This window comes from Loxodonta africana, chromosome 2 (genome assembly GCF_030014295.1).
Source record: "Loxodonta africana isolate mLoxAfr1 chromosome 2, mLoxAfr1.hap2, whole genome shotgun sequence".
In the NCBI taxonomy this organism is placed as follows: Eukaryota; Metazoa; Chordata; class Mammalia; order Proboscidea; family Elephantidae; genus Loxodonta; species Loxodonta africana.
Window position 1 is genome coordinate 206,189,263 of NC_087343.1, and position 10,018 is coordinate 206,199,280.

Here is a 10,018-nt window from a genome sequence, read left to right on the forward strand (position 1 = left end):
AGAGTGGCAGCATGGATAAAAAAAACATAATCTGTCTACATGCTGCCTATGAGAGACACATCTTAGACTTAAAGACACAAACAAACAAAAACTCAAAGGATGCAAAAATATGTCAAACAAACAAAAATCAAAAAAGAGCAGGAGTGGCAGTATGAATTTCTGACAAAATAGACTTTAAAGTTAAATCCACCACAAAGGATAGGGAAGGACACTATATAATGATTAAAGGGTCAATACACGAGGATGACATAACCATAATAAATATTTATGCACCTGACAACAGGGCTCCAAAATACATAAAACAAACTCTAACAGCATTGAAAGGCGAGATAGACAGCTCCACAATAATAGTAGGAAACTTCAACACACCACTTTCGGTGAAGGACAGAATATCCAGAAAGAAGCTCAGTAAAGAAATGGAAGATCTAAATACTACAATCAACAAACTTGACCTCATAGACATATACAGAACTCTCCACTGAACAGCAGCCAAGTATACTTTCTTTTCCAACACACATGGAACATTCTCCAAAATAGACCGCATACTAGACCTTAAAACAAACCCTAACGCAATCCAAAACATCGAAATATTACAAAGAATCTTTTCTGACCATAATGCCATAAAACTGAAATCAACAACAGAAAAAGCAAGGAAAAAATATCAAATACATTGAAAGTGAACAACAATTTGCTGAAAAACTACTGGGTTATAGGAGAAAATAAGGACAGACTAAAGGAATTCATGGAATAAAATGAGAATGAAAACACATCCTACCAGAACCTTTGACACACAGCAAAAGCAGTGCTCAGAGGGCAATTTATAGCAATAAATGCACACATCCAAAAAAAAAAAAAAAAAAACAGCCAAAATCAATGCATTAACCTTACAACTCAAACAAATAGAGAGCAGCAAAAGAAGCTCTCAGGCACCAGAAGTAAGCAAATAATAAATGTTAGAGAAGAATTAGAGAGCAGAAAAACAATTGAGTTAACAAGACCAAAAGCTAGTTCTTTGGAAAGATAAGAAAACTGACAAACCATTGGCCAAACTCACAAATGAAAAACAGGAGAGGAAGCAAATAACCCAATAAGAAATGAGATGGGCAATATCACAACAGACCCAACTGAAATTAAAAGAATCATAACAGAATACTATGAAAAATAGTACTCTAACAAATTTGAAAACCTAGAAGAAATGGACAACTATCTAGAAACACACTATCTATGTAGGTAGAATAACTAAATCAAACCATAACGAAAGAAGAGATTGAAAAAACCAAAAAAATCAAACCCATTGCTGTTGAGTTTACTCTGACTCACAGTGACCCTATAGGACAGAGTAGAACTGCCCTCATAGGGTTTCCAAGGAGTGACTGGTGGATTCGAACTTCCGAACTTTTGGTTAGCAGCTGTAGCTCTTAACCCACTACACCAACAGGGTTTCCAAGAGATTGAAAAGGTAATTAAAAAATTCGCAACAAAAAAAAAAGCCCTGGCCCTCACGGCTTAACTGGAAAATTCTACCAAACATTCAGAGAAGAGCTAACACCACTACTACTAAAGATATTTCAGAGCACAGAAAATGATGGTACTTCCCAACTCATTCTATGAAGGCAGCATAGCCCAAATACCAAAACTAGGTAAAGATGCTGTAAAAAAACAAAAACAAAAAAAAAAACATTACAGACCCATAGCCCTTATGAACTTAGATGCAAAAATCCTCAACAAAATTCTAGCCAATAGAATTCAACAACATATCAAAAAAACAATTCACCATGACCAAGTGGGATTCACACCAGGTATGCAGGGATGGTTCAACATTAGAAAAACAATCAATGTAATCCATCACATAAATAAAACAAAAGACAAGAATCACACAGTCTTATCAACTGATGCAGAAAAGGCATTTGACAAACTCCAACATGATAAAAACTCTCAGCAAAATAGGAATAGAAGGAAAGTTCCTCAATCTAATAAAGGACATTTATTCAAAGCCAACAACCAACATCATCCTAAATGGAGAGAGTCTGAAAGCATTCCCCTTGAGAACAGGAGCCAGACAAGGATGCCCTTTATCGCCACTCTTATTCAACATTGTGCTGGAAGTCTTAGCCAGAGCTATTAAAAAAAAAAAAGAGCTATTAGGCTAGAAAAAGAAATAAAGTGCATCCAGATTGGTAAAGAAGAAGTAAAAGTATCTCTATTTGCAGATGACATGATCTTATATGCAGAAAACCCTAAGGAACCCTCAAGAAAACTACTGAAACTAATAGAAGAGTTCAGCAGTTAATCAAGATACAAGATAAATACATAAAAATCAGCTGGATTCCTCCATACCAACAAAGAGAATGTCAAAGAGGAAATCACCAAGTCAATACTATTTACTCAAAGAGGAAACCACCAAATCGGTACTATTTACAATAGCCCCCAAGAAGATAAAATACATGGGAATAAATCTAACCAGAGACGTAAAAGACCTATATAAAGAAAACTACAAGACAGTACTGCGTAAAACCAAAAGATATGTACATAAGTGGAAAAAAGTACTTTGCTTATGGATAGGAATACTCAACATTGTGAAAATGTCTATTCTATGCAAAGGTATTCATAAGGTTTTCACAGGCTAATTTATTTCAGAGGTAGACTGCCAAGTCCTTCTTCCTAGACTGTCTTAGTCCAGAAGCTCAGCTGAAACCTGTCCCCCATGGGTGACCCAGCTGGTACCTGAAAACCAGTGGCATAGCTTCCAGCATCACAGCAACACGCAAGGCCCCACAGTACGATAAACTGACAGACATGTGGGGGAACATACTTGGGACATGTTTTCAGGAGGGATCATTCCCTGGAGAAGGATATCAAGCATGGTAAGGTGCAGTGTCAGCAGAAAAGAGGAAGAACCTAAATGAGATGGATTGACATAGTGGCTGCAACAATGGGCTTAAGCATAACAATGATTGTGAGGATGAAGCAGAATTGGGCAGTGTTTCGTTCTGTGGTACATAGAGTCACTATGGGTCAGAACTGACCCAAGAGCACCTAACAACAACAAGAACAACCTAAAGCTATCTATAGATACAGTGCAATCCGGATCCAAAATTCAATGGCACTTTTTAATGAGATGGAGAAACAAATCACCAACTTCATACGGAAAGAGAAAAGGCCCCGGATAAGTAAAGCATTACTGAAAAAGAAGAACAGAGTGGGAGGCCTCACACTACCAGATTTTAGAACCTCTTATACTGCCACGGTAGTCAAAACAGCCTGTTACTGGTACAAGAATGGATACATAGACCAATGGAACAGAACTGAGAATCCAGTTGTAAATCCATCCACTTATGAGTAGCTGATATTTGACAAAGACCCAAAGTCCATTAACTGGGGAAAAGACACTCTTTTTAACAAATGGTGCTGCCATAATTGGATATCCATCTGCAAAAAAACGAAACAAGACCCATACCTCACACCATGCACAAAAACTAACTCCAAATGCATCAAATGACTAAACATAAAATCTGAAACAATAAAGATCATGGAAGAAAAAATAGGGAGAATGCTAGGAGCCCTAATAAATGGCATTAACCTATATAAAATGCTACTAGCAATGCACAAACACCAGAAGAGAACCTAGATAACTGGGAGCTCCTAAAAATCTAACACTTATGCTCATCCAAAGAGTACAAAGATTGCCTACTGACTGGGAAAAAGTTTTTAGCTACAACAAATCCAATCAACATCTAAATCTAAAGTCTACATGATGCTGCAAAAACTCAATAACAAAAAAAACAATGACCCAATTATAAAATGGGCAAAGGATATGAAGAGACACTTCACCAAAGAAGACATTCAGGTCGCTAACAGATACATGAGGAAATGCTCATGATCATTAGACGTTAGTGAAAAGCAAATCAAAACTACAATGAGATATGATCTCACCCCAACAAGGCTAGCATTAATCCAAGAAACACAAAATAATAAATGTTAGAGAGGTCGTGGAGAGACTGGAACACTTATACACTGCTGGTGGAAATGTAAAACTTCCAACCACTATGGAAATCGATTTGGTGCTTCCTTAAAAATGTAGAATTAGAAGTAGCAAAAACAAACAAACAAACAATTGCCGGCGAGTCAATTCCGGCTCATAGCAACCCTATATACAAGTACCATACCATTCAACAATCCCAATCCTTGGAATATATCCTAGAGAAGTAAGAGTCATCACACAAATTGATACATGCACACCCATGTTCACTGCAGCACTGTTGACAACAGCAAAAAGATGGAAACAACCTAGGTGCCCATCAAAGGATGAATGGATAAACAAATTATGGTATATTCGCAGCACAGTGGAATACTGTGCAATGATAAAGAACAACGATAAATCCACAAAACATCTCATAACATGGATGAATCTGAAAGGCATTATGCTGACTGAAATTAGTCACAATTATTGTATGAGACCACTATTATAAGAATTCAATAAAAGGTTTAAACATAGAATAAAACATTCTTTGATGGTTATGAGGATGGGGAGGGAGGGAGACGGGTATTCATTAACTAGATAAAAAATCGAAACTAATCCTGTTGCCTTCTAGTTGATTCTGACTCATAGCTACCCTATAGGACAGAGTAGAGCTGTCCCATAGAGATTCTGAGGAGCACCTGGGTGGATTTTTACTGCTGACCTCTTGGTTAGCAGCTGTAGCACTTAACCACGATGCCACCAGGGTTTCCAGCTAGATACTAGACAAGTATTATCTTAGGTGAAGGGAAGGACAACACACAATATAGGGAAAGTCAGTACAACTGGACTAAAACAAAAGCAAAGAAGTTTTCTGAATACAACCAAGCACTTCAAGGGAGAGAGTAGCAGGGGCAGGGTTCTGGGGACTAGATGGTGCCTGGCTACCACCAGTGACCACCCTGACAGGGAACACAACAGAGAGCCCCTGATGGAGCAAGAGAAAAATGGGGTGCAGAACTCAAATTTTGGTAAAAAGACCAGACCTAATGGTCTGACTGAGACTGTGAAGGGGCCCTAGAAGACATGGTCCCCAGACTCTCTGTCAGCCCAAACGTGAAACCAGTCCTGAAACCAACTCTTCAGACAAAGATTAGACTGGACTATAAGACATAAAATGATACTTGTGAAGAGTGTGCTTATTAGCTCAATTAGATACATGAGACTAAATGGGCAGCTCCCATCTGGAGGTGAGACTTGAAGGCAGAAAGAGACAAGAGATGGTTGAATACACACAGAAAATCCCAGTTGGAAAGGAGGACTGTGCTGTCACATTACAAGGAGAGAAACCAGGGTCACATAACAATGTGTGTATAAATTTTTCTATGAGAGACTAACTTGAACTGTAAACTTTCACTTAAAGCAAACTGAAAAAGTTAAATATAGCAAATACGTGGGAGAAGATATTCACAATGCATACAAATAACAAGATATAAAAATATATAAATTATAAAATACATGGAAAATTGGTTAATTGTTAAGAAAACTTCAAGTGATCTAATAGAAACCATGATTAAGAGATATTCACAGAAAGTCTGCAGAAGAAATCCAAGAATGCAATGAATGGTTCAAAATATTTTCTGATGTGTAATTTAAGTGACATGTAATTTAAATTTATTTTCATGCTTATATGATTGGTATCATTATCACAGCTAACAATTCCACATGTGGAGAAATTGTTAAACAAATAGACAGTTGACTGGAATGTAAATGTTGGAGGGGCAATTATCTTAAACCCAAAATATTCTAGTAAGATATTTACTTGAGAAACTATTGCCACATGCACAAGGATATTTGTAAGATTTACAAAAGTTTGGAAAGAACCTAAATATTCTTAAATAAATATATTATATATATATATATATGTATGTATATAAAAGCCATGGTGGCACAGTAGTTAAGGTCTTGGCTGCTAAACAAAAGGTCAGCAGTTGAAACCCATCAGCCACTACCTGGAAACCGTATGGGGCAATTCTACACTGTCCAATAGGATCATTATGAGTTGTTATGAGTTGCAGATGACTAGATAGCAATGGGTTTGTTTTTGCTTTTTGGTTATACATATATATGTGTATATATATATATATTAACTGCATATATATGATATAATAAAATGTGGCAGTAATTATCAATAAATTAAAATGAATATATATTTCAATCAAAATGTATATATTTGAGTGAATAAAGCATGACAGAGTGATATGCTTATTTTCATAGCATGTTCACATTAATTTTGAAAAATGGAGCATCTACATATTTTAAAGATGTGAAGGTCACTGGTGGTACATACTAAACCAAAAAAACCAAACCCAGTGCCGTCAAGTCAATTCCGACTCATAGCGACCCTATAGGACAGAGTAGAACTGCCCCATAGAGTTTCCAAGGAGTGCCTGGTGGATTCGAACTACTGACCCTTTGGTTAGCAGCTGTAGCACTTAACCACTATGCCACCAGGGTTTCCGTGGTATATAGTAGGCACCAAAAAATTGTAATATATTAAAGGTATGAAGACCATTCACAAAATTTGCACTGTTTTCCAATTAATAAACCAAAAAATAAAAATAAAAAAGATTTGCTACACCATGGATTATGAATGAAGCCCAAACATAACACCCTTGGTAATCCTGAAATGATCGCAATTTGAATTTATAAGCCAGACACAGCTCGCCTAAGTATAATAGGTAAAGTCATTTGCATATGCATCCATTTCTACTACCAAAAAATACTTAAATGTAATAGAAACAGAAACTATAGGTTTTAGTTAACAGAGGAGACATTGTTGAAAGTAAATGAGTATATTTTACTTGTAGGATGCTGGACCTCAGGCTCATTTTGTGAGAACAAGATCATTTGGATAATTCATAATTAGTGGGTTACTTTTTTGTCTTCTACTTTTAAAATACAAGATTATTGATGAACAAACCGATGTGAAAATCTGCATGTAATAAAAATTATTTATGTTCATCTGTAAAATTATTAACTTTTTGTTCCAATGAATATATTCAATTAAATTCAGCAGCATTGTTTGAGGGCATAACACATACAAAGACTAAATGTTCAGAGGGTTCAAAACTTAATGAGAAATAGACACTGTAATCTGGAATACGCGTCCTGATGATATGAATTATATGGTGACAGTTGCAGTAGTATCTGTGGTGGCTGAAAGTCTAGTGCGTTTGGAGCACAGGCTGCATGTAAGTATGGAACAGAAAATCTTAACTTCTTTTTTCTCCCCCAACAAACTTAGTTTTATTAGTTGTACCTTTTTTTGTAACTTTTGAAATTTTAATTTGTCTCGATATTGAAGAAAATCATGTGAGAAAACATTAAGAAAATATCTGAAACACACGCAAAAGTAATAATCATGAGAAACAGCATCTCAATATGGACTAAAGTGAATAAACCTGAATCTCCGAATGTGTGAAGAACTGGGATTGCGTAAGTAGTATTTCTTAATACCATGGGTAAATTATGTATGGCATATCACAAATTATTACAAGATAATAGAGGTGTAATGGATACTACTGTATATGCATGTTATCCAATTTAGTGTGAACCAAAAATAGTGTGTGTAATAACAGGAGAGATGAATTACAAGATGCTATATAGGGTCGCTATGAGTTGGAATCAGCAGTGGGTTTTTGGTTTTGGTTATGGCAAAAATTTGTAAGTGAAAGATTAAAGTCATAATTAGCCCTCCAAGTCTGAGATTTCCTAAGTCATGTAACCAAGTTTTTTTAAAGAATATGTCCAAGCTTCCTTTTAAGCAAATCTCATTTCCTCATCTTTCTTACATCTTTCAGACACTGGTAGAGCCATGGAGAATGCAAATGACTCCACAGGGATAAACTTCATTCTTCTAAGGCTCTTTAGTGACACACAGATCCACCTGTTCCTCTTTGCTGTGGTGCTCATGATCTTCATCACCTCACTGATGGGCAATGGCCTTATGATCATCCTCATCCATGTGGACCCTCAACTCCACACGCCCATGTACTTCCTGCTTAGTAACTTTCCCACATGGGCATGCTGCTGGTCTCCACCATTGTTCCCAAAATGGCGGCAAACTACCTGACAGGCACTAGGTCTGTCTCTCCCACTGGCTTTGGAGCCCAGATCTTCCTGTTTCTCACTCTGGGAGGGGGTGCATGCTTCCTCTTAGAGGCCATGTCCTATGATCGCTATGTGGCCATATGTCACCCACTGTGCTACCCCATTTTCATGAGTCAGAGGCTCTGCTTGCTCTTGACGGCAGGTTCCTGGCTCCTGGGAAGGGTCGATAGGCTCATGCAAGCTGGTGCCACTTTGAGCTTCCCTTACTGTCATTCACGGGAAATCAATCACTTCTTTTGTGAGGCTCCATCTCTGGTATGCCTTGCTTGTGTTGACACCATGATTTTTGAGTTTTTCATGTATGTGTACTGCATTCTGATGCTCTTGATCCCTTTGTCTCTCATTTTGGCCTCATACAACCTTATCCTGGCAGCAGTGCTCTGCCTGCATTCAGCTGCAGCCCAGAAGAAAGTCTTTACGACCTGCTCCTCTCACCTGGCAGTTGTGGGACTCTCTGTGGCACCCTCATGTTCATTTACATGAGGCCCAAATTTTACCCTTCAGTTGGCCGTGGTAAGGTGGTCTCAGCTTTTTATACCATTTTCATTCCTGTCTTGAACCCCCTTATATACAGTGCGAGGGATAAAGAAGTCAAGGGGCATTGAAAAGGTAGTTGGAAAAACATTTTATGTGATATTGGTACTGAGATAATTTGCCAAAATGGCAGCATATTAACTAGGTAAAAGTTAAAAAGTTCCAAAATATTGTTTTTTTAAATTTTATTCATCCCACTTAAATTTTTCTTTTGTGCTTTATCAAGTTATTTTGCCCTTTGCCAATCTGGCTACAAAGTTTCTATATGGTTATTTTTATATTTGGTAAATTAATTAAAAATTATATTTGTCCTGCTGTCATGATTTGCAGAGGTGTTTTTGCTTTGAAATTAGGGCCATGGCAATAAGTATGAGTGGTTGAGTTACTGAATAGCACATGATACGTGGTTTACTATAGAACAACAATATAATTTGTATTTTTTGATAAATGATGGAAATCATTAATTTTGATGGGGATGCAGTATTGAATAGATGCATAATAGTTTTGAAAAAAAATCAATGTAGACCCTAAGTTGAAATAGCTTTCCAGTGAAATAAAGAACCAATGTGAACATCAAACATAAAATACATAAGAAAATATTTGCAAAATTTTGTTGTGGGAAAATTTGCTGAACCTACATATGATTTAAAAATGCATAGACATAGCTAAGGAAACTTCCAGACAAAATATTAAAAATGCAAATTAACTTTTCATGACCTATGTTAAAGTGTAAGAGTAGAGAATTGAGCTAAAGAAAAAAATGTATATAAAGGAGCCAATACACATTGGAGTAAAAAATAAAATTGTTTCGGCAAAGTATCAAATTAAGAAAGGGCCTCAGGCCAAAGATCCCGTACAAGTTGTGACTCTAGAATCATTTGTTAAGACTTCAGAACCATTTAAGACATTGAATAAACATTCAGATAGACAAAAGACCTTCTATGATTCCTGAAAGTCTTCAAGATTCTCTTTAGTCAAAAATAAATAGAACTTCTAAAATGTTTTTAGGGCACTGTAGTGCAGTAGTGTCACATGGAACCCAAGGTTGTAAAGGGCTTACAAAAGTTGGTAATTGTGACTTTTGTCTAATGGAGTAAATCCCTGTAAGATTCATGGAAAACTTACAGTGTCTGCAAGCAAGTTTTTCTGGCAGAAGTATCACTAGTTTGGTCTAAGGAGTAAACTGACTGAGATGACTACTCACTTTTTTTTTATGGTAGAGCAAGGGTGACTTAGAAAGCAGAGGCAACCCTCATGGAGAGCAATTCCCAGAGAATCACACTGAATCTTAATTAAAGAACTGGCGACTATTTCTACCAGGATTTCAGAATTGCTAGGGACCAGTGATGGTTT

General features: G+C 36.7%; 1 pseudogene; it reads left to right on the forward strand.

Moving 5' to 3' along the window:
• The first annotated feature begins 7,524 nt into the window (after nucleotides 1-7,524).
• Nucleotides 7,525-8,921, forward strand: LOC111751791 (olfactory receptor 2T33-like; annotated as a pseudogene).
• The last annotated feature ends 1,097 nt before the right edge of the window (nucleotides 8,922-10,018 follow it).